The sequence below is a fragment of the Caretta caretta genome, chromosome 9 (genome assembly GCF_965140235.1).
Source record: "Caretta caretta isolate rCarCar2 chromosome 9, rCarCar1.hap1, whole genome shotgun sequence".
Taxonomy (NCBI): domain Eukaryota; kingdom Metazoa; phylum Chordata; order Testudines; family Cheloniidae; genus Caretta; species Caretta caretta.
The window spans coordinates 35,399,005-35,425,062 of NC_134214.1; the positions used below are offsets into that span (position 1 = coordinate 35,399,005).

At 41.7% G+C, this 26,058-nt stretch overlaps 1 long non-coding RNA gene across 1 annotated transcript in view; it reads left to right on the forward strand.

Annotated features, from left to right (window-relative positions):
* Positions 1-4,849: 4,849 nt before the first annotated feature.
* LOC125642939 (uncharacterized) overlaps positions 4,850-26,058 on the forward strand; it is a 421,578-nt gene continuing 400,369 nt past the window's right edge. The window contains exon 1 of the long non-coding RNA XR_007358534.2: positions 4,850-5,173. This is a non-coding gene — a long non-coding RNA (uncharacterized LOC125642939). The remainder of the gene's footprint in view (positions 5,174-26,058) is intronic.

Genomic DNA, 26,058 nt, shown 5'->3' on the forward strand with positions numbered 1-26,058 from the left:
TTTTTGGGGTGCAACCTGAACTGTGGGACCACTGAGCTCTCTTCTGCACCACCCTGGGGTATTTTTCACACTGTGATGCTATGACAAGCTACAAACATCTGGCAGGTACTTAACTTACACAGACATCCACAGGCGGCAGGGACAGATCCAACTGTTACATGAATGCTTCTCCCAGCCACTCATGAACAAACACTAGAGAGGCTCCAGCCAATTCCCCTCAGCTTCTTAGCCTTGCACCCCCGAAATATACCATCTTTTCCTGGTCAGAAGCCTGACCAGTGTATTACCCAGCCTGCCCCTCCCTCGGTGTGGAGAGGTCCACGCGAGCCTTCGTAACCTGAGCTCAGATTTCCCAAGCACTTCAACCAAACCACACTGTTTTAGGTAAAATATAAAACAGATTTATTAACTACAGAAAGATAGATTTTAAGTGATTATAAGTACTAAGCATAGAAATCATAGTGTGTTACCTAAGAAATAAAAGTAAATTTGCAATCTGAGTTCTACAAACTAAACAAGATTTGAATTAAGCAGATCGTCAATACACAGACTGGAACTCTCCTCCAGCCTGGGGCTACCCTCCCCAGTTCAAAGTTTTTGTCCTCCGGACGTGTTTCCAGGTGTTGAGTTGTGTGGGGAGTGAGGCCAAATCATGATGCCACTTCCCCTCTTTATAGTTTCTTCTAGCTTGTTAGAAAGATCTATGCTTTTGACATTGGGGTCCACCCCCATTGGTCAACATTCTCCATTGTCTATGTGCTCTCTGAGAAGTCTCCATTGTATACAGTTCCTGGGATAGTGGATTCTCTTTAATGGGCCATCAGCACATATGGCTACTCCATTGTTGTACTTGAAAGACTAGTTGTGGGTGTTCCCAACCTCACAACATATTTTAGTAACACACAAGTAGCAAAACTCCATAACTTCACATACAATGGTAGCTCATGAAATCCAACAGGATATTAATGTTCAACAGATCAAGACTTTCAAAGTGATACCTCACAAGGCATAGTTTTTACAAAACATATAATTATATGACCGTGATGAATATGGGGGTTCTAGAGTGTTGCTCTGTGGTATGGAGTGCCACAATGTGTTCTCCTCAAGGCCATTCCCTTTTGTCAATTCATAGCAAAACGTGCAATTCCAGTTTGGGTCTCAGACAATTTAAACTCCCTGTTGATTTAGCAGACTGGTCTGAGTTTTAATTTAAATAGCTCTTCCAATTTTATATTTGCTTCATCTATTCCAAAAATGTGTATGCAACGATAAATACAGCCACATTCTCAGCATGTTAAAAGTATGAGAGCCCCAAAGTGGTCTCCTTACATACTAGTGCACTGTATTCAGAAAGAAAAATGTCACAGCTAGCTACTTCCTAAACATGGACCTGATAGGCTCTTATTGATGTCAATGACAAAACTCCCTTTGGTTTCAATGGGAGCAGGATCAGACTCTTCAGGCTCCATAAGAATACTAATCCAATAAATGACAGGTTTCAGAGTAACAGCTGTGTTAGTCTGTATTCGCAAAAAGAAAAGGAGTACTTGTGGCACCTTAGAGACTAACCAATTTATTTGAGCATGAGCTTTCGTGAGCTACAGCTCACTTCATCGGATGCATACCGTGGAAACTGCAGCAGACTTTATATACACACAGAGAATATGAAACAATACCTCCTCCCACCCCACTGTCCTGCTGGTAATAGCTTATCTAAAGTGATCATCAGGTTGGGCCATTTCCAGCACAAATCCAGGTTTTGGTGGAGGGTGAGAAAACCTGGATTTGTGCTGGAAATGGCCCAACCTGATGATCACTTTAGATAAGCTATTACCAGCAGGACAGTGGGGTGGGAGGAGGTATTGTTTCATATTCTCTGTGTGTATATAAAGTCTGCTGCAGTTTCCACGGTATGCATCCGATGAACTGAGCTGTAGCTCACGAAAGCTCATGCTCAAATAAATTGGTTAGTCTCTAAGGTGCCACAAGTACTCCTTTTCTTAATCCAATAAATGTAACCAACCAGATGTGTGTTTGTTTTTAGAGAGATTGAAGTAACCTAACTTGACCTCTTTTAAAAAAAAAATTACATTTTGCTTCATGGTTCTGACTCGGAAATATCTTATATAAGTGAGCCTGTCCCATTCTCAACTCTGTTTTGAATTGATGTTATTGTTTGTTGTAAAAGTGGTATTTGAAGCACACAAGCCATTAGACTTTTCCATGACCTATGGGGTAATGCTGCTTGGGAATTCCCATAATACTACGCAAACATAAAGAACTTGCTGCCTGAAGATGCCTCTTACACCATGACTACTCCAGCACCTGTCATCTCTGATGTTATATTAAGAACTCTGAGATTGAAAGCAAAAAGCTTTATGCCCTCTAGAGATTAGACAGATGGAACCAGTCACATAAAAAAAACTACAGTAGAACTTCAGAGTTATGAACACCTCGGGAATGGAGGTTGTTTGTACCTCTGAAATGTTCACAACTCGGAACAAAACGTGTTAGTTCTTTCAAAAGTTTACAACTTTGACTTAGTTTACAACATTGACTTAATGCAGCTTTGAAACTTTACTATGCAGAAGAAAAATGCTGCTTTTAACATCTTAATTTAAATTAAACAAGCAGAGAAACAGTTTCCTTACCTTATCAAATCTTTTTTTAAACTTTCTTTTTGTGCGTGTGGTTTAACACACTATTGTACAGTATTTGCTTTTTGTTTTTTGTTTTTGGTCTCTGCTGCCTGATTGCATACTCTCAGTTCCAAATGAAGTGTGCGGTTAACCAGTCAGTTCATAACTCTGGTGCTGGTAACGCTGAGGTTCTACTGTACATTATTTGTAGGAAGCTAAAGGGTGTTGCATCCAAATTGAAGGAAGGGGAGCTAATCAGGATCATGACCTGCAGAAAATGTATTTCCAACTGGTCTCTTGCACTATGCTTCTACAGATTTTTTTAAATCTAATTTTATTTACATAGAATTGATTTGTAACTGATGTATGGGAAGAGTTGTCTTTTTGCTAGGTCAAAAACTTAAAAGTAGTAAATATTTATATTAAAAATTACAAATATTTGCTATGTTGCCGTTGCTATTTTTGCAGATACTTACCTGTGAATAGGAAGTTTTCCCTTACAACCCAGCTTCTGCTTGAAAGTAAAATGAGTGAAAACTATAGTTTTGTGACATCACAATCTATTGCTATATACTGATATCACAAATTCTGTGTTTTGATGTGAAGACAGGCAAAGAAACAGTGATGAAAGATGAATGTACATAGTACATCATGTGATATGCTAAAGCTGAGTGTGAAAATTCCTCTTTTGGGGCCTTCCTAATATCAGTGTTTCATCCAGGAATCAGTGGTTCTACTGCCATATTCTTTTCAGGACCTTCTTTTCAAAATAATAAATTACTTACACTTTGGACCCAATACCAATACATTTCTAAATGATTTACAGTTAATGTTATATAATTGAAATAATATCAAAGGTCAAGTACCGGGAACATCTAACTCCCCCAGCTTTACCTTGTGCTTGTGGCATTCCCTTAAGTAAGTTTCCTAAGCAAAATTGGTCTCCTCTTTGTTCACTTGTCATTTTGATTTGAACAGTAAAACTGAAGGAAAAAGGCACAATATTTATAAGCTAATATTAATATATTGTACCATTTTAGCGTATGTGACTGAATTTTGATCATTTCCACTTAATGTTTGAGTTCTTATTCTTAGAATTTTGGGAAAGAAGGGGATGGAGACAGCCAACAAAATGTGCCTTATTCTTCGTTTTGAAATCAGTACAGGGCCAGATTGAAGCATAAACCTATAAGCCTTTGCCACAGCTCCTGGAGTTCCAGGATCAGTTAGGATTTCATTTTTAAAAAGCCCAAAAACCCAGTGCAAGTTTCTTGCTTTCATGATTGTGGAAAAAACCTTGAAAACAGGACCAGAATGTGGACACAGTGATGCCTGTCTGAGTCTGCAGACAGCATGAAGCAATGAATTTGAGAGAGATGAGTTGTCCCATCCATCTTAAATGGGTTGTTCTCAGAGAGGTCCTGCTACTATCGCCCCAGCACAGGATGCTTGGGTGAGGGCTGCTTTCCAGCTCTTCTGGGCTGTTGTCAAGCAGCGACCCCCACACAGCAGAGTCTTCTGTTCAGGTGGGTGGTGGCTGAGTCCAACCTACTGTATGTAGGACAGACCCTAACCCACTTGAAGGAAGGAAGAAGGCCCACCTTTCCCAAAGAAGAATGGTGATGGGTGCCCTCTGTGAGTGAGCAGAGCCACCTAAGGATGGGGGGTTGTGCTCCCAAGGCACAGGGGTAAGGCCATGGGGAACTCAGGTGTGGTGTGCATAGAGCCCTAGATCACCTTAATCCCATCATGAACCAGTATTTTCAAGTCATTGTTTGTGCATGTACAGCAGTGTTTGTGTTAATTATTAAGCCCTTTAAACATATGTGTGAGTGAATATATCATGGGGTTAGCAGGGGAGAATACATCAAATGTATTTTGAATGGATTGCAGATTTTCAGCATTTTTAGCTTGGTTTCTTGCTTAGTATTGAATATTAAACTCATTAAAATCAAAAGACTTCCTGGCAGTGAGCATATTAGCAAATTATTTCTTATACCTGGGCACCCGCTGGTATACGTGGTGTTTGACATGGAAGCTCACTCCACTGCAAGGCAGCTAGGATTTCCTTCTTTCCCTTTTTGAATTCCAATGTTAGGCTGACTGTTCTCCATAACACAGAGCTGTAGATATGAAAATTTCTTCTCTAACTGTAGGGGGCTTCAGGTGTATTAGATTTACAATATCGAATCTATTTTCCTTGTAGGCCAGCCCAAAGACTCTGTGCTGAGTTTGTGTTCCTTCCAGCTCCCTCAGAGTGGGTGGATCAGTGCAGCCCAGCCCAGCCTGCCATTTACTACATCATCTTCTGGCTTTCCTCAGCTGCACAGCAGAACAGTCTAGCTCAGCCTGCCAGCCTGCCTGTGCCAGTAGACCTCCTGCGTTCATTCCAGCTCCCTCAGAGTGTTTGAGTGACTCCTCCAGCCTGCCGTTTCGCTCCCCTTCCGCTGGCTTCTCTCGGTAATTCAGCATAGTGGTCTACCCCCTAATGCCAGCCTTTCTGCCACCCAGATAGCGGGGTCCTGCAGGAACAGGTAAGCTGGAATTTAATTTCTCCTCAGTTCCCATGTGTGTGTTAGAGGAGCCTGGCTGCCTTGTTGAGCTCATCAGCAGTTCTTCAAAGAGCAATGCAGAATGTTCTGGTAGCTCAGACTGCCAGCCCCTCCGTCCCTGTAGACAAACCAAATGGCTGTAATCTGTGGTAAAAGATGAGTATGAGGGAGAAAAGTGCCTCAGATGGGACATAGGTTCTGTTCCCATACCTCTTACAGCTACCTGCATACAGAGCATTTTACATTAAAATACTAAATTGGGACTTGAGAACTCTGCATTCTGCTTCTGGCTCAACCATAAACATCTTTGTGATCTTGGTCTATTCATTGAATCTTTCTGCCTCGTTCTCTACTGTGAAAAGACAATAATACTTTCCAACACCACTGGGGGTTTTATGAGGATAGATTAAGGTGCGTGAGGGGATCAGATACAGCAGTGATAAGTGCCATAGAAAAACCTATAAACAAAAAACATAATTTTCTTTAACAGTGCTGTTGTCCAGCTGTTCTAGTCTCCTATGATTTGTGCCCCTTTAATGTGGTCTTGTCCTGGGCCAGCACCCTCAGTTACCTGAAGGTTCAATCCTGTGCCCTTGGGGTTATTAATCCAAGAATGTTGGTATCACCCTTCTCCTCACTTCTTCTGTTTCTTCATAGCAGAAGTGAGACTGCCAGGGAACTGTAGCACTTCAATCCGGTTCTGCAGGCTGTCTCTAAAGCTCCTTTTTTAAAATCCTTGTAAGGAAAGGAGGTGCTTAAGTTCTATTGAGCTGATTTTTACAACACTGAAGTCCAGAGATTTTAAGCAAGTGCTTAAGGTAGCCAGTTCTGAATAGGTATAGACTTAAGCACATGCTTATGTGTTTTCCTGAATGACGGCTTCTGTTTACTGCTTTTCCTTCTTTTTAGGAATTACCTGAGCTAGGGGAATAAGTGAGCTGCGTGCTCTGTCAGCTAAAGAGCTTCAAACTTTCAATCTTCAAAACTTCCTTGAAAAGGTGGCACTGTTCTTAGTCTTCATGTCTTGTCTTTGTATGCAGCCAAAATAAAAGCGAGTTCCACTTAAACTAATATAGCACCCTCCCCTCTTTACAAACCCACTTCTTCCACGAACCTTAGGTTAAGCACCTTACCAGCGATCATTCCACATCTCTCCCTTCTAGAACTGTTTTATCCCATGTTTTGTCTTGTATGTTATGATCCCATTCTGTGAAGCGCTGAGCACTTCAAAACTCTCTCATTGACTTCAAAGCCCCAAACGCTCTTGTTATAGCACCAGGACCTTTGGAACAAAAGCTGCATGACTGAAGGCAAAGGGAGTTTCCCTCAGACTTCAGTGGGAGCTGAACTGAGCCCTTTGTTGTAAATTCTGTGTAGTAGGGACACTCTCGTTTCTGTTTTGTTAAACAGCTTGCTAGCTTATAGTGCCATGTAATTGTTTCTTGGTAAACCCCCGCATCAGGCTGTAAAATAGTCACAAATCCGTGTTAAGTAAATAACCTCATGATAACAGCTGTGGTGTTAATCCATTGTCTTAAGTGTTGTTTAAGCAAGATGTTTCTCATTTGACATTAATATAGACTGATGCTGAATAGACAATCTTTTAAGAAGTGCCATGATCAGCATGTTTCAGCATTCGTTGTTTGGCTTTTTAGCCACTTAATAAGTTTCTTTCTGTTCATGTGGATAATCATTTAAAAAACCTTATTGTCAATGAAGTATCTCTGGTTACTCACGTTGTAATAGATAGGTTTCAGAGTAACAGCCGTGTTAGTCTGTATTCGCAAAAAGAAAAGGAGTACTTGTGGCACCTTAGAGACTAACCAATTTATTCGAGCATAAGCTTCCGTGAGCTATAGGAATGCATCCGATGAAATGAGCTGTAGCTCACGAAAGCTTATGCTCAAATAAATTGGTTAGTCTCTAAGGTGCCACAAGTCCTCCTTTTCTTGTTGTAATAGATAGTTGATTAGGTGGACTTTACTGTGTTCACATCTGATTTTGGGTAGACATTGCTAAGGGGGTCTTGTCAAGAAAGTGGCAGTTATTACAGCCCCATCTGGAGTGATTGATTAGGATGCTCCATTAGGAAAATGCAGTGACCAACTGTGATCAGTTCCTAAATACAGGAGTTAAACCATGCCTAACTTTAATGAAATAGTGATACCTTTAAAAAAAACACAAAAAAAGTATTTCATTGGCTGTGCTATAATGAGAAGGATACAAGAATTGGGACTCAATTAAAAGATTAAATTAAAAGCCTTACATGCTCTAATATTTTCTTTATCATCTTTGGTTGAAAGGCTTGCACTATTTCCTCACAGCTCTTTCTCAAAACCAAAATTTACGCAAGCAGCAAGAATTGGCTTAATGTAGTAGATAAACTACACCCTTTGGTTTCTTTCCCATTATATCTAAGGAGAAAGTTTCTGTCTTTCCTTTATCTATACACCTGAATATAGCTCTGTAATGTAACTCTTACTGTACCTATCTGATAGATATGATGGGAATAACATGAGGAACTCTCAGCTTCCTCAGCTACATTATGTCTCCTAAGTCAAATGGCTCTGCGCATCCTTATGTATTAAACTGGCAAATGCTCAAAAACAAAATTGTTGGAAATCTTTAAGCCATGCTTTGAGAAATGGATCTGAACATCTATTAATACTTTAATCTTCTGCAGAAAAATGAAAGGTCAGGAGAGTTAAAAATATGAAGTATGATGTTGGTGCAGCAAAATTCAGTATTTCCATATGATCAGAATTTTAATAATTTATTCTTACACCTCTGCCACCACCAAAGCAATCTGGATAATGTACAACAGAAAGAAACCAAATACAGTAGCATATGTCACATCTTCTTAAAATACTAAAGAGTGGGTCTAATTTAAAAAAGGAATTGAAAGGGCGGGGCCGCGGATACATTTTGAAAATACTTTTAACAGCAGAAACATAAAGCTTTAAGATGGTTAGGTTTTTTTTAAATGGGGATGTTCAAAATGAGGCTTACGACTTCAGATGCAATGACGAGAGCCTTAAATGATGGGTTATGTGCAAATCTGGAAACACAATGGGCTAAAGGAGCAGGTACATGAGGTCTAATGGCCCTTAAGGTTTTAAATAAAATAGTCATAACTGAAATCAGTGTGCCATTTTAGTCAGAGACACAGCAGGAGAGGTAATATCTTTTATTGGACCAATATCTGTCGGTGAGAGAGACAAGCTTTTGCGCTTATGCAGAGCGCTTCTTCAGGTCTGGGAAACTTACTCAGACTACATCTACATTACAGCACGTACAGCAATGCAGCTGCAGCACTTGTGGTGGAGATGCTCTAAGCTGATGGGAGAGAGCTCTCCTGTAGGTTTAATAACTCCTGCCTCTGTGAGAAGTGGTGACTATGTCGATGGGGAAGCTCTCCTGCCGACATAGCACTGCCTACACCGGTGCATAGGTCAGTATAATTTACGTTGCTTAAGGGAGTGCATAAGTCACACCCTTGAATGTTATACTGAAGTAACCTGTAGTGCAATGGTTCTCAACCAGGGCTATGTGTACCACTGGGGGTACGCAGAAGTCTTTCGGGGGTACATCAGCTCATCTAGATATTTGCCTAGTTTTAAAACAAGCTACATAAAAAGCATTGGCGAAGTCAGTAAAAACTACAATTTCATGCAGACAATGACTTGCTTATACTGCTCTATATACTGAAATGTAAGTGCAATATTTATATTCCAATTGATTTTTTATAATTGTGGTAAAAATGAGAATAAGCATTTTTCAGTAATCGTGCTGTGACACTTTTGTATTTTTATGTCTGATTTTGTAAGTGAGATGTAACTTGGGGGGTATGCAAGACACATCAGACTCCTGGAAGGCGTACAGTAGTCTGGAAAGTTTAAGAGCCACTGCTGTAGTGAGACAGGGTCTCAGAGTGTCACAGCTAAATACAAAATGGAACAAATTGTTTAGCATAAGTAGTTAACATACATTCAAGCTGAAGTGGCCCATTAACACTCCTCCAATTGTAGGGAGGAAAGGAAGGGGGGAAAAGCAGGAGGGTTGTTAGTTGGTTATAGATTGTTGTAATAAGCCAGAAATCCAGTGTGTCTGTTCAGTCTATGATTTTAGTGTCTAGCAAAGTTATGAATTTAAGCTTCCAGGTTCATCTTTTGAAAGTGTTGCGCAGGTTTCCTTTGAGGGTGAGTACTGGTAGATCAGATATAGAGTGATCATGTTGGGAAAAATGTTCACCCACAGGTGATATGGGGTGTTTTTGTCTTTACTCATTTTCCTGATTGAGTTCATTTGAGAGAATAGTGATTGTCTGGTTTCACCCACATAGTTGCTAGTGGAGCGTTTAGTGCGTTGGATGAGGTACACCACACGTTGTCATATGCATGTGTAGGACCCATGGATCTTGAAAGGTGTGGGGGTGGGGGGTGAGGGAGGCAGGGGGTGCTGATCATTTCCGCAGTTTTTGCATCTGTTGTTTTGGCAGGGTCTGGTGCCGCTTTGAGTTGGTGGGTCCTGGTCTGTAGGGACCTTGCATCTGATGGTGAAATTGAAGAGGTTGGGGGCTATTTGAAGGCCAGAAGAGGGGTTTTAGAAAAGATTTTAGAGTTCAGACAGTTTAAAAAATGGTAGGCAGATGAAATGATGACTCTACCCATTAAGTAACTGAACTGCTAACTTGACATGTATTGTTATGAGGTGGTCAGATACCGTGTTTCTACAATCTAGACAGCCTTTAGGGCCAGGTCCTGTGCTCATTCAAGTAAATGACAACATTCTTATGGCTTTCAAGGAACAGTATAGGCCCTAATGAAGCCAGTCATGAATCTGATTAAAGACTGCATGGTTTTTCAATATAATTACACCTTTTTGTAAATGTTCTCAATAATTTCTTCATTTCTGTAAAATTTTTGCTGCAAAAGCCCAACATGACTCTGCACCTGCACAGAAAATCCTACCTTTGTAATTGAAGTGATGTGACCTTAATTTAAAACAACACAAACACATGGATTTCCAGCTGCATACTTTCATTTGCATTGAAATTGAACTTTATGTACTTAAGTACTATGTACTTTTGGAAAGGTTCTGGATTGGGAGTAAGATGAGAGGAATCTGGCAACTCAATCCTTACTTTCAGATCCAGCTAACATAATTACAGTTTTGCTACTGGCCAGTAGCACTGCTCTTGATATCAAAGCATTCTTGTAAAACATTGTGAACTACTCCCAGTGACCATTTCTGTGGTCGGCATATGGTAATCTTAATGCACATACTGAACCATGCCTTGAACAAAGAGCTATGAAGATTTTACATATAAACACCAGTATAGATCCATGTGAACTACCAAGGTACCAAACAGCTTTGTTGTAAACAGCATACAATTTGAAATTTTGGCATCTTGGTACCTATTGTGCAAATATCTTTCAAATAATTTTGGGACTCTGTGGTCTATAGTTTTGCTGCTGTAATCTATCACATCAAATAATACATTTCGAGGGGGCTGTGTCAAAAGCATTGGAGAATCAGTGCTCAATGAACAGTCAGTTGACGTTGATCAGTTGCATTGCTAAAATGATGAAGAAAAAAGCTAGAAAGAAAGCTGCAACAATACGGTCCGCCTACAAACATGACAAACTGTAACTTCTAGGAAATAAATTGATTTGTTTCTGGAACACATCTGCTCAGTTTTCTAGTAAAGTGCAATTTATGGAAAGAAAATGACCTGTTTGAAAGACAAGACTAAGCCAATTGTGATTTAGTTTAACCACTCATAGATACGTAGCTATTACTTTTATTTCATTTGTTTCTGGTAGCACTCAAAATGTACTAGGTGTTTTCAACAGCTTTAAAAAGGAAAAAATAACAGTCAAAGAGAGAGATGGTAGGAGGAAAAGGTAACAACAAATAAGTAAGTAGGGCCAAGTCTTGATAATAAAATGTTTGTATTATTCAATGGTGTGTGGGGGTGTGTGTGTGTAATACACATGCACTGGAATACCAAAACCTAGTTGGTCTGCTGGAATGCTTTCCTTGTTCAAATCCTTCCTGAAGGACTCTGTCTGCTGTGGTGATATCTCAGGAACATTAGCATATATGCCTGTTAGATATTTCCATACTAGTGAATTGTGTGATGTGGGACTGTTTGCATGGGGAAATACATGGTTTTGCTTTTATAGCACAGTAGTAGGAAATCTGCTGTGTACAGTGTTACTGAACATGTTGGAGATGTGCAGGACATAGGGGCAAAGTGGCAGAGAAAGAGGTGAATAGGGATGGTTGTGGGTGTGGCTGCCCTTTAGTGCCCCTGGTTGATCTAATGTGGTGCTCCAGGCACTTGTCTGCTCTGTGTCCCTTCTCTCAGGTCCCCTTACGAACGCTGTGCAGACCAAGTCCAAAAAGGTTTCAGACAAAATTCCCCCACTGCAATTCTACTATTAAATCCCAAAATAAACTTGCAATAAAGGCTCCCCCTTTGCACTCGTGGGTTGCACAACCCTCCTTTTTGGGGACTATGATCACTAGGATTTCCCCTCTCTCTCTCTCTCTCTCTCTCTCTGAGCACCTCCATGCAGCTGAGCCCTGATGACCTTTTATCAGGCCCAGGTGCTGGTTGTTCAATTAAGGGAAGCTTGGGCCTAGACACCCTTAAATGGGTCAGCAACCCTATGACAGGGATGACTGGAGGTTAAAGTATGTTAACCAGTTTCACCCAGAACAGCTTTTGTGCGGTGAAACAATTTATATGAAGATTAGGCAGACTCATATCTCTATTACATCAATGTAAATTTGGAATAAACTCTGCTGAAATTGAGTTATTCTGGATTTACGCCAGTTCAAGTGAGATCAGAATCTGCCTCCCTCCCCATAGAAACCTTCCAAGTAGATAATCCCCTGGCACAGGTGTTTGAAATGAGGGAGATCTAATTCTGAAGAAGACAAACGTACAGATAAATCTGCCTACCTTTTTGTACCACATTTGAAGTATTTCTGGGAAAAATCCTTAATACTGTATTTCAAGTACATTTACGGCACAAAAGACTTGCACAGAAATTCTAAATTAATAAATCAAGTGTTTACATTTAACTGCAGGCATTTATTTTTAATTTTTATCACATATTCATAATACCAAGCATAATGAAACGGATTATAATGAAGTTTACACAGATGTGCATCAGGTTTCAGTAGCTTTGTAGCAGAACATTCTGATTAGGGTGACCAGATAGTAAGTGTGTCAAATCAGGACACTTCTTTTTTCTGGGGGATAGAAGGGGGAGGGATAGTTGTGTGTATAAGATTAAAAATAGAATGTGCACATAGGCCTACCTTGTACTATAGGGCTTCTTGGAAGAGTCCGAGCCCTGCAGTGCAAGGCTGAAGGAGCACAAGCTCTGCACAACTGGGACTTGGGCTCCTTCAGCCCTGTGAAAAATCAGGAGAAATAGTACTTTGATCAGGACGGGGGACAAATGGTACTTTAAGCTTCTATTCCCGAGTGGTGATCACTTCTAGGCCAATTATTACTCTTTGTGCCTTGTATAATAATTCCTATTGGAACTGTTGCATTCTTTCTAGGTTCTACTTGTTTCTCCTTTAGGATCTGTAGCAGATTGGCAGCCCAAATTTTGACACCCTGGCACAGCAAGTCCTTCAGTGCCTAGCTTTATGTGCTCCTCTGGGTGACATATCGGCTTTGGCTTTTCCTTCAGTGACACATTCTGTCCTTCATCAAAATAATTTGGAATGTACTAGGATTAAATAAATGGTATGTATTGAAATACCAACCTGCCAAGCTAACCACACTTAAGTTTGCCAAACCAAACACGGTAACTGGAAATTTGCCTCAGCCTTGAAGTCTGTCTCCGATAGGATAGGGCTGGCTCCAGGGAGAGGAGGCTGCTCAAGAAGACACAGACTCAGAGATCCCATTCCTGGAGCAACAGAAAGCAGACTTTGTTTTGCAAATTCAAACTTTGGGTCAGTGTTATGGGCTACAGCTGAATTTCCACATCTCTGGGTTTGCTAATCCCTGTTACCCACCAATGATTTAACATAGTCCCACCATTTCTAGACTATTTTTAAAGCATTATCTCAAGATGATTCTTGTAATTTACAAAATATTTTTTCCTCATTGCTATTTATGATAACTCCTTAGAGACTTCAAATCGAAATCTATTTCCTGGCAGAAGACTCTCCTTCCATCATACATGCTAGTTATTGTAGCATGTATAGTGAGATTTGAGCTGCCTGTTGGCATTGTGGTGTTTTGGGATTTTATTTTTAAGAAACATTAAAGCATTTAAAGTATTAGAAAGAAAACCCACATACACAGAATATTACATGAAGAGGCTGTTGGGGGAGGAGGAAAGGTGGTAGGTAGGCTAATTTGGGGTCTAGCAACCTTGAGAGTGAGCCTTCCCAAAGTTTAACAGCAGCTAAAGAACTATGGGTCCCCTGTGCCCATCTGTGAGTGGACCATTGCCTGTGCCCATGAAAGGGGGTCATTGCTCTAATGTGGCACTTGCCCCACTTCCCCAGGACCTAACACGAACCTCTCTGTAGCTAACTACTGGGTTTCTGACTTCAGGAAGTTGCAGGGTTTGGGACAGGAGAGCAGGCTGGACTCCTCCACATCCTCCCCCTCTCGAATCCATAGAGGTAGGGTGACCATATTTTCCCAAAGGGAAAACAGGATATTGCTGTGGGCGAGCCCGAGCCCCCTTGTAGCATGCCCACGCGCGGGACCAGCTTGAGGCTCCTTGCTTCCTGCCCACCCATGTGGGGCCATCCCAAGGCCCCCCTCTACTTTCTGCATGCAGGACTGGCCCAGGACCCCCTGACTCCCACCTGCGCAGGGCTGACCCAGCCCCAGCTGCTCTCCCAAGCCCTCCCTCCCTCATAAGGCTGGCATTGCTGCTGATCTCTGCTCCAAGCCCCATCCCCCCCACACGTTCCTCCGCGCCCCTCTAGGGGTCACGTCCCACTTTTTTTTTTTTTTTTTTTTGGCAAAACTGCATTTGTCCCATTTGCTCTTGCCAACTGATCATCAGTTGGCAAGAGCAAACGAGACAAATGCCCAGTTTTACCAAAAAAGTCAGAATGGCTTAACAGGGCTTAAAAAAGGGACTGTCCCAGCCAAAATATGGACATATGGTCACCCTACATAGAGGAAACCAGTGCACATTAATACAATCAATTGCTTCATTGAGTGGAACCCCTTTTAGAGAGTGGCTCTGAGAGAAGTGGTGATTGGTTGACACTGTTCACAGTGGCTTGCTCATGGGACCAGAGGAGTCACTGAGTCAGCAGTGGAATAGATGCAAGGGGTGGAATCCACAGGATAAGCAACTTAAATGCTCAGGGTGATATTCTGGCCTTGCTGAAATCAATAGGAATTTTGTCATTTACTTCAGTGGGGCCAGGATTTCACCTTCAGTATTGGGACAAGAGGAATCATGTCCCATTCCCTAATGAAGTTGGAACTGAGTCTTCTCTCCCCTACATGAATTATTCCTATGGAGTCTATCCCCTAATAGGGAGATAATCTCTAACTCAAAGTTAGGCTTCATCATTTTCTTTCACTCAGAGAAGACTTTCCCCCTTTCTTTCACATAAACTCTTGCATCCAGGATCTCCCAAATCCATACTCCATTCTCCTTAAGAATGCACCCAGGGTTTCATTTCATCCTGTGTCGGAATCTGTCCTTCCGCTCTGTTTTTCCAAGCACCCGTGCTGCTTGTTTTTTCCTTTCTTGCTATAGTTCCTGTCACTTTAACAAACCTTGAATATTCTTTCAATAGCTCTGTTCTCACTAGTCTGAATATTGCTGTTTCTGAGCTTGTCATGCAATACCTATAGGACATAAAAACATGGGAAATGCCCTATATCCCTCAGTTATATTTAAAGTAGTAAGAGCTCTATTACTGAGTTCAGTTGTAAATACACTGACCTAGTGCTTTGTCAGTTCAATATTTGCTTAGTCAGTTTTGCTGATCTTAATTTACTTACATTTGGTTTTGATGCCAATTTCTCCTTTCTGTTTGGTATTCCTAGTAAATGTGTTTTTTATGGTGCACCTTGCTCTTAAAGGAGATGAGGTTCAGAGCAGCAAATCTTGAGATTGTAGCCTATAGGACTTGTGAAGCAATCAAGGAAAAGTACAGTGCTCTACTAGAAAAGTACATAGAGGCCTGCCTGCTTTATATTATCATACATATAGAGATTGCTAATGCCAATGTTGCATATAGAGATACAAATTATGATTGACTATTTCAGTGGTGGCTGATGTCAGTGGTAGCTATGAGGGGAAATTGCATCTTTTAAAAAAAATCTGTTAATTCAAGTTATGCAGACTTTATGAAATCAGATTTAATAAATTCTACATTAGGTATGGGTGACAAAGCAGAGTTAAAAACTATATGGAGTTAATAATGTAATGGGAAATCACTTCTAATACCTACATAATAGCCTCTCCCCAAACTAGTCAAAAGCACCCACTCCTTGCCAGGACCAACATCTTAAATCAAACTTGGAATTCATATTCCAAGCCGTTTTTGAGTTATGGCATGCTAAAGATCACATCTTTTTAAAAACGTTGATATCTCCCAAACACTTGCTTCAAGCTTTCCAGATAAATTCTGCCTTGGCGTAAGCACTTGTCTGTGAAATTTCAGATGGCTTGGTTTCATTTTGATGAAGTTAAGGCAAAATATGTCTAAATCAGCCTGCAAATGGAAGGATTCTTTCAACCTGAACTGTGGAGAGACTATTGTCTCTCCATAATAAAGTAATAGATGTTTCAGAAGTGCTTTGAAGTTGTTCCAGCCTCTTCATGGTGCTGTGAAATCTGATACTTCAGCTTTTAAGCAGTCTGTGAAAGTACAAACTGTAGTACTTGTGGAATTCATTTAGTGACTTCCAAGCTCAAGTCTGGCCTGGGAATGAAAAGAAACAGTTTAAGGGAAGGTGGGGCCTGGGGGAGAGAGGGGCAGGCTTCAATAAAATGTGGTGGGCAGTTGTCAAGTTTGGCCTATTTTCAGATATGTGGCTTCATGCTTTCTAGAGATAAACTGTGACTTTTCCCAAAGGATTGAAGGATTTTTTTTCCATTGAAACTTTTAGAATCACATGGCTGTGAAGTTAAGTGAAACACAGAACAGCCAAAAACCATGCTTTGTTAAAGCACTTAAATGTTAAATCTTTTGGTTGGTTGCAAGACCTTGTCTCCACTTATATCAGCGCAGTGCATTTGTCATCTTCAAAAAACAAAACCTCTCTGCCCGCCCCTCCCACCCCCCAAGTTACCATACTGTGTAACAGTCTAGCAAGGTTTTCCTGAAACCCCTCATCCAGTCAGCAGATGTTGGTTCTTCATGGAAGGAGTAAATGGGTTGTGCTGGCTCCGAGGCTCTCAGTTGTTACCTCAACGGTCTATGAGGGAGGTGGAAGTGATTGGGGGGGGAGGGATAGCTCAGTGGTTTGAGCATTGGCCTGCTAAACCCAGGGTTGTGAGTTCAATCCTTGAGGGGGCCGTTTAGGGATCTGGAGCAAAAATTGGGGATTGGTCCTGCTTCAAGCAGGGGGTTGGACTAGATGACCTCCTGAGGTCCCTTCCAACCCTAACCTTCTGTGAATCTGTGAATAGAGATGGAGGTTTTGGGCAGTGTGCTGGACCAGAAAGAGATGAGGGATCTCTTTGTCTGTTATGCTTCACAATCGGATCGTTTTGTTCTATTTTACAGTAGGCTAGAAAAGGCACCTGATTGTATGTTGCTTCTTAGTTTTTCTTTGGACTTGGTTTTCACTGCAGAGTTAACTTTGAGTTATAACTTGAGAATTGTCTGTAACTTGCGTCATGGCGACACAAAAACCCCTTTAAATTCAAGGGGGCGGGTGCTTTTAACTCGCGCTGGCTGGCGCACCGGGGGGCACAGGCGGCTGGCGCACCGGGGGGCACAGGCGGCTGGCGCACCGGGGGGCACAGCTCCTCAGCTGCTAGCACAACCACTCTGTGCATCTCTAATGTTGTTCTTCAGCGTGGCTGCTTTCCACTGAGCACGCCTAACTCAAGAAGAATGAAGTCAGATATGGATAACTGAAGTTAACAATGCACCAAAGACACAGGAGGACACCAGAGGACTAGGCTGACCAGACAGCAAGTGTGAAAAATTGGGACAGGGGGTGGGGGTTAATAGGAGCCTGTATAAGAAAAAGCCCCAAATATCAGGACTGTCCCTATAAATTCGGGACATCTGGTCACTCTACAGAGGACTAACTGTGATTCAGTCACCATTTCACCATTCCTCCTCTGCTTCCCGCTTGCTTTGGAGAAGGAGTAAGTCATTCCACCCTTTTTTGTGAAATAGTTTATTCTCCCCTCTGTGTGCCCATGCAGCTACTCGGACCAGTGAGTACGGAGGGTGGAGCTAGGGCTACTGCCATTCCTCCCTTGCCCTCTGACTCCACTCGGCCCATTTGCTTACAGTGGGCAGTTGTGTCTGCAGAGTAGCCCTTCCTCTGCCCAGTAAAGCCAGAGTCACAATTTGAGCAGGAGAGAGCAGAAGCGTGTGTGGGGGACATCATGCCCTGCACTGAAGAGTAAGGGTTGTGACCATCTAACGTATATGGAATATCCAGCCTGGAGTTTTAAATACACTGCAACACAAAATCTGTACACACAATCTGCACATATGTGTGTCCCTAATTAGCATTCACCAGTATCCTGAGAACACCAGAGTTGTAACTGCATGCAATCAGATTCAGTGGTTGGTGAAGTCAACCCTATATATAGTTTGTATATCAGATTACGTTTCTATTGTGTTTTGGAATCCTTTGGTTTGAAAGACACTATGTAAATTCAGGAGCTGATTATTTTATTAAGGATAAATAAATATATATATTATATAATATATACACTTAGTTCTCCTGATTGGGGGAAGGATATGACAGTGTAATGGGGCAGAATTTGGCCCACAGGGTATAATTTGCGGGTTTGTGTCAGATAAGTATGGGGCTTTCTGATGCCAACTCTGATAGAAGGAAAACAACAAAAGAAAAGCCCAGCCCGTTCTGTTTAGGAATGGCAATAAGAAGCAGACAACTTGGATCAGAGGATAGTCTGCAGTGATGCATCCAAAACAACTGCTTTTGTTCCAAATTGAGCTGATGCATTCGATAAAATATTCAAGGAATGTTGTGCCGTTTGTGGTGCAGTACTATAGATATCGTTGTCATGAAACTAAACACTCAAATCCATGTTAAAATAATATTACCATTGAAACAAAATCAACAAAAATAAGGCAAATTCCAAGGGAAGACTGCTGCCGCCCTGCAAGTCGACTGAAGTTTGAAATGAAATGAAAGGATCTCCATTTAACGCTCAGAGCCATCACTCCGAAGACCCTTTGCTTATGCCAGTTCAGTGGCTCAGAGAAATAGTTTTTAAACTGCTTAGCATCAAGAGGTCAGAAATTACGGACAGTAGTTTAAGAATTTAGAACCAACTGTGTGATTTCAATGAAGGTGAGCATGAAGGCTCCTTTATATTAAGGAGTAGTATTTTTTCACTTGGCATTGTTTTCTAAGTCAGACATAGGCGCACATATATGTAATGTTATGAAATTGTGTTTGTGTGTGCGTGCGCAATTCGTACATATACTATATTTTTGGTGACATCATAATGAGCAGTTAAGGTCGCATTCGTATTTTCAGTTAAAGTGGTATTTCATTCTTGTAATTAGGCAGGAAAGCAGCTGTTGAACATAACCAAAATTACACTGCTTGCTCTCAGGGTAAAGGTTCATAAGGTTCAAATTCATTCAATGGTCTGGGAATTCAAAGAGGCTAAAAGTAACTTTCTAAAAAATATTTTAGAGCAGCTAACACTATCTTTCAGAAGGTTTTACTGCTTGAAACTTAAGGTAGAAATAGATCAAAACAAATGTATTAGTATTCTGTATCATTAGTGTTTCTGTTTACACCACAATAGCTGAGGGATTTAAAAAATCCTTATCAAATATCATTATCAATACTCTGGCATTTTATAATTTTGGATGTTAGCTCTTTTGAAAGAGATGAGAAGGTTTCTAGCCAGTAGAGCACAAAGTGGTCAGTAATAATAGAATATTTGGGTTAATTACCTTACCAGTCTCTTCTATTCTTCTTAATGCTTAGGGTTTTGTAAATGTAATATTTTTGTCCTGTATTTTGTGTAAATGTATAATGCAATTAGAGACTTGTGCATTGAGATGACACTAATATACAAGTGCCACGTAAATATTTATAAATAGAAATAATAACACTAAATGAACAGCCTCCTTTGCATGGAAGTATCCATAGTTGGCCTGGCTAGTGATTTTGGTGCTTCTGAAAGGGGTTGAATTCTGAAATCTTCTGTTAACCTGGAGAGCAGGTAGAGCACAAGCAGCAATGCCAACTTTGCCATGCTCCTCTGCTTTGATCTATAGGGACGCTTCTCAGCAATCTTTAAAATGTTACGGTGGGGAGGAACTGAGTGAAAAATACATACATCCTTTTTTTTCTTTATAACTGTCGTTTGGATTTGTATCTCCCTCCACCCCCAAGAAAAAAACAAACAAACAAACAACAAAAAACTCCTTTTTTTCCTTCCCTTTTGCAGCTTGCCTAGTTCTGATCAGCTGGGAAGTAGGAACAGCAGCGTCTGCCTCTGGAGAACAGGGAGCTGCTGTGGCAAACAATATCAACAGTCTGCAGAAAATCAGGGATAAACTGGGAAGGAAGAGCCCCTGTTCTTCCATTCCAAGGTATCTACTAAGCAGGGAAAGGGCGGGGAGGGAAGGGGAAGCACTGTGATTGCCTAATGTAAATGGAAGGCTACGCTGACAGAAACCATGGACCGGATAATGGGAGGGGGCAGAAGCAAGTGAGGTGAGGAAAGGGGGGATGGCAGCCAGTAGCTAGTGAAGCTGCTTTGCCACAGATCTCCCTCCTGCTACCCGTGCAGAGACCGTAGGACTTGCTGGGGCTACCTCTGCTCTTCTCCTGGCAGTGCTGTCACAACACAGGAACTGCAACCATCCTTGCCCACTGTTCATCTTTGACTTGCTTTTGGGATGAGAATGAGGGAGAGGAACAGCATTCCCCCTGTGCAGGGTTCTGAAATCCTCACCCTTTCTGCATTTATAACAGCACCAGGTCCACTGGGTCAAGGCCCTTTGTGGCAATGGAAAAGGGGGAAGGATTTGTCCCTTACCATAAACTTCATTTCTCTGAAAAATGAGGGTTAAAAATATTATAGGAGCCTCTTAAGCTCCACAACACTCCGGTGAGAGGTAAGTAGTAGTAGCCCCATTTTAGAAATGAGAAAACACAGGCACAGAGGACAAGAGACTTTCACACAGCCACACTGGAAGTCTGTGGTGGAGCTCAGAGTTCAAGCCTACCTGCTACAGTCTTGTGCCTTGACCATCAGACCACCCACGGTTTGTTTGACGAACCCCCCAGCAGATGACCCCAGTTTGGACACCAGCACTCTAGTAACCTACCTCATCAAAAGGGGTCATTGCTGAGGATTCTCTCAGCTTACGTATTGAGAAGAGACAAATAGTGTTAAAACAATCCCTTTAAAATTTCCATATACCCTATATTTTACTGTAACTCAACTCAGAAAATCCATTCATTTCTGCCTCTCTCCTTTAATCTCTAAATCCATGAACACTAACAGGCTCTCCTATCTCTTTAAGGTGATAGTTTATGGTGATAATAACTAAGACAGTTAAGGGAAAAGAAACAGCTTATTTGTGGTGCATTTATTACTGCCAAGAAATAACAAGATGAATAGTGAAATATTTCTCTCTGTAGAACACAGTTTTGTGTTTTAACGGATAGGCTTTGTCAGAGCTAAAAGGGAGTCTTATAATACATTTTTTGAGAGAAGACTTCCAATGTTAATGAGCAGCTGAATCTGTCTCAGGGAAACAGTTTGTTGCTAAAAATAGATCCCAGCCTAACTGTAACTAAACTCAGATTGCAGAAACCAAGCTATTCAGACTCCTGATTTCTAATGCAGGAGGAGAGGAAGCTATTACAAACAGCTCTGATTAATATATATTTTCAAAATGTTCCAAATGAGCCCAATTTTGAAATTAATCCACTTGTGAACTTCTATCAAATACGCTTACAACATTCTCTGGAGATTTTCTTCAGATTCCCAAAAGCCAATCAGAAACCAGTTAATAGTTATGAGGCTAAAAGGAAAAACACTGCACACAATCTATTTATAGAATGCTAAGCAAAACAGTGTGATAAAGGGCAAATGTAAGCTTTCAGTGAGACTTCTCCCTTGCAGTCCCAGTCATGTGGTCTTTACATACAAACCATACAATTAACCATGGAAATTAATTTGCTTTAGAACAACATTATTTTGATTAGAAGAAAATATTACAGTGTTTGTTTACTGTTTAAAATGTTGTCATTTGCAGGCCCTCTATGTTTAAGGGATCATAATGGCTTGCAGGGCCTAGAGATTTGGGGCTATATTTTCAGGTGGGCATCTGCAGGTCTGCAAGCATGGGTGCATGATGGAACCTTCCATTTTCAGATGGAAAACTTGCAACATTGGCAGATTTTTTTTTTTTAAATGCTCAGTTATGGGTGTCAGTGCAGATGGAGTCTTAGCAGGTGGGTGCGAAAGGACACATGCAGAGCTCTGCAGAACTACTTGTGCCTCATTCAACTGGTGCTGTTGTTGCCATTTTTTTAAAAACCCAGGTGGTAGGCTGGGGTGCCATCTAGCTGGAATAAAGGACCCAGTCCAGAATGAGAATGGCAGGTCATAAGAGGTTCTGCTATCTGTTTTGCAGGTGAAGTTGAACTCCTGGCCATGATGAGTCTGACTCAGGAACCCCTTCTCACTGCCCCCCATGAAGATTGTGCCAGTACCAAAGTCTAGCAGCATAGGTTGGGCAAACTCTGGATAGAACGGATAAGAGAGTAGCACGTCCCTGGGATCAGCTGTCATTTTTGGGGCCAAAAAGTCTACCCATAGGGCAGCCTAAAATGATGCATACCACCTATTAGTAAATAAGAACTGGTACCACCTGGTGTCAGATAGGAGACAAACTATCTGAGGTACTTCCTGTTATGAGTTGTTGTCCCACATTTCTAACAACTAAATAGGCCTTGCAGCTCTCTGTGGAACAGAAAGAATAGTGATATAAAATTTGATACAATTAATTTAGGGTGAGTGGCAAACAATAAGGACAGTGACTTTGAAAGAGTGATGCTACACAGCATGGGATAAGTAGCCAGCAGTGCACTAGTAGAAGAGAGAAACCATGTATTTAGCAATGCAGCCACAGAATTTGATGTCCTTTCACTGGGCGTATGTTGTATATGGACTTCCCAGAGCCTCCATAACATACTTTTACCACTCTTTGCTCTGTAAATGGATGTGAGAACCAGGCTCACCTTTGCATAGGAATCAAATCATACGTATGGCGCTGATCACCAGAAAAATTGGACAGCAGTCCTTTGAGTCAGATGGGCACAAGGCCTGAACAGAATGTTATTCATAGCCAGGCAGAACAAAAGGCTGCTCAAATAAATGCACAAGAATTAGGCAATGCATTGGAGGCAACAGAACAGTTAGCTAGGTGTGGCATTTGTCACAGGTAACAGGGATGTCTCTAATCACGTAGTAGTAGGTCAGAGGGAATTGTACCTGTGGTACTGCTATCCTTGCTTATAGTGCATCTTAAAGAGACATAATAAAGTTTATTAATTAATGTACAGCATCCACTATAGAGAAGCAGACCAAAATACCCAGCAAATGCCAAACGCCTACCAACACCTGTATGTTTGTCATGTACTTGTATTTAAGATCTATCTATCAAAGGTACAATACTTATATGACCCTCATTACCATAGCTTCTGAGTGCCTTACAATCTCTAAGCACCATATGACACTCCTGTGATGTAGGGAAGTGCTATTATCCCCATTTTGCAGATAAGGGATTAAGGTATGGAGAAGCTAAGGCCCCGATTTTTAAAGGTATTTAGGTGTTGCTCCACTCAGCATTGCGAGGCCTAAGTCCCATTGCCCTTCAATGAGACTTTGGCTCCTAAGTCACTTAGGTCTTGCAGTGTTGAACAGAGCCATGCCTAAATAACCTTTACAAGTGAGCACCTAAGTGAGTTGTTCAGGGTCCTATAGGAAGCCTGTTTAGGAGCACAAAATTGAATTTAGCTCTCCCAAATCCCAGGCTATCACCCTAACTGTTGGAGCATCCATCCTCATGACTTGCGTGTCATCTGCTTACAGTGACATTGCAAGCCAGGGCCCCAGTTATCATGGTTCTTTTCATCCCTTTTTCTCTGACCACTGGTTTAGTTGTAGACTGTGGCTGGAGTTCCACTGTATTAAACCATGTGGAATCATGGAGGAGGGGACTAAACCAGTGGGAGGTTCAGGGCATGTTACCTCAGCCTGGGTGATTGGGGATGGCACAATAGACCAGATGACCCTTTTGCACAGTTATAAAACAGCTGCTTTATTGTATGACTCTGCTTTTTTTTCTTTAAATGTACTTCTTTGGGCTTGCAAGTTGAAGTCTTGCCAGAGCCATGGACAGAGACCTATTTTAGAGCCATTTATGTTTCCTTTGGGTCATGTAGGACTTGTCTTCTGTACTCCTGGACAGTGCCAGATAATCCTACCCTTGTATAATGAGGTGTCCACCCCACATAAGCCCCTTGAATCAGGTTAGTGTGGGCCAGAAGGGGCCAATTAACCTTATATGTTGCACCTGCAGGGGAACCAGGGATTCATAAAGTCTAAGGGCAGATGAGCCAGCTGGGTGAGGAGCTGGGATAGCCTTATAAATCAGGAAGAGGCAGCAGGGAAGAGGTTTGCAGTCAGTCCCTAGAGGGAAAGGGAGTTGGCCAGGGACAAGGAGGTGATCCAGGGGGAGAGGAAGCCCTGGGGAGCTGCGTTGGACTGGCAAGAGGCCAAGCAGGGTGAAGTAGCCACGGGGAGCAGAGGAATCTCTGGTGGTAAACAAGCAAGGAGGTACAGGCAAGGAGATGGAGAGGTGGGGTAGGGAGGAACCTAGGGAAAGAGCAACAGGGTCTGAGATTGAGCAAAGCTGGATTTCTAGTCATTGGGTCCCTGGGCTTAAACCCAGAGTAGTGAGCAGGCCCAGGTTTCCCTACCAGTTCCTGGTAAAGTGGCACAGGTCCTAGAGACTTGGAACGAAACAGACACACCAATGGACGGCTTGTCCAGTGGGACCTTGTTACCTCAGAAGAGGAGGACTATATCATTACCTGGCTGGAGGGCTGAGTTAAGAAGAGCAAGCACCTTGAGGCATGGAAGTGGGGGCAGGGAGGTGGGGGGAAAAACACAATGCGAACAGCTGATAGATGGAATAAGAGCTAATTCCCAGAGTTAGCCAGGAAGACATGCACCTACAAGGCGTGGAACCCATTTACACCTTGTCACTAGAAATATGCTAGACGCTACCCCAACATGATTGTGATATATAACGTGTTTAAACAAAGATTAAAAACAAGAGCCCTAAGCATTAGCAATCAATCAAAACCAATACTATTCACTGTAGTATGTTGCCACTCCTGTAGCAATGGTCTGGCCATAGTATTGATTCAGAAAAGATTCTGCAATTTGCTGCTGCACTAAGTGAGTATAGCCTAGCTAATGATGAAAAGAGCATATTTTCCCATATTTCCTAGTTTGAGGCTGTAAACTCAGAAAAACATCTCCATCCTTTCACCTTCCTTCATAACAAGGTGTTTAGGCCAAAAGGGCTTCCCAGCTGCTGTGCAGAAACTCTTTCATCGTGCTAAATTGCAGAAACCTAATCTCAGGTTCCAAAGCAGACTTTTCTTGGCATCCTTTGGCAGCAGCAAACTATCATTTAAACTGAATATATCAGTTTGTTGCACCTGATTTAACAGCTTGCCTGTGATGGACCAGAAAGGAGAAAAACTGTATAAAGCTCCAACCAAAGTGAACCCGTTTACGCTTTGGAAAGCTAGAACAATTGTAAATATAGATTTAAAAAGCATTATTCTCTACCATCTGTGCAGAATTCCCGCTCCTGAGTCTTAGTTCCTTAGCATGACACTGGTGGATCTCCATTAGCTCTTAAGATCATATGGAAAGCAGTAATAGTAGGATAGGGCTCAGGCCAAGCTCCATTGGATGCGAGCAGCTGCTGAATTGAAATGCTGCCTTCTGAAAGTTCCTGTCATTTGTTCTTACTGTGATCAGCAGAGGAGTTCTTTGCAGGAGACTACATCTGACCAGGTATTACTCCACTTCTTCCTCAGATCCTTACAAAGTCTAATCAGGTATCTTTTGAGTAACCTTCCCTAGTGTTCTTGTAGGTCAGGACAGTCAGCTGAAAAGCTAAGGTCTTTGTCTTAGGTGCCCTTCTGAACTGTCCTGATACTTTGGAAAAATTTTGACCCGGTTCTAAGTTTTATAGCTCAAGCCCATTTCATATTTGATCCTCTCAGAAGCTTTAGAGTTGCGAATTATGTTACATTTACTTGAATTAATTACCAAAATCATTTCTTTGCCAGCAGTGATCTCTCCAGGAGGGAGAATGGTGCCGTTTTGGGAGAAGCAGCTACAGGAATTGCATCCCTAGCATCTCAGACAAATTACTAAATAAGAACTCCTTCCTCACTCTCCGGGAGATTATTTCTAATGCTTGTGATAAGGTGTGTGGGAAACTGTAGGCAGCAGGGTATTTAGTGGATTTATATTTATATTGTGGATGATGTTGCTACAAGCTGTAACTTTAAATGTTTGCATATATTTGACATTTGACTGCAGAATCCTCTGTTGCTATGC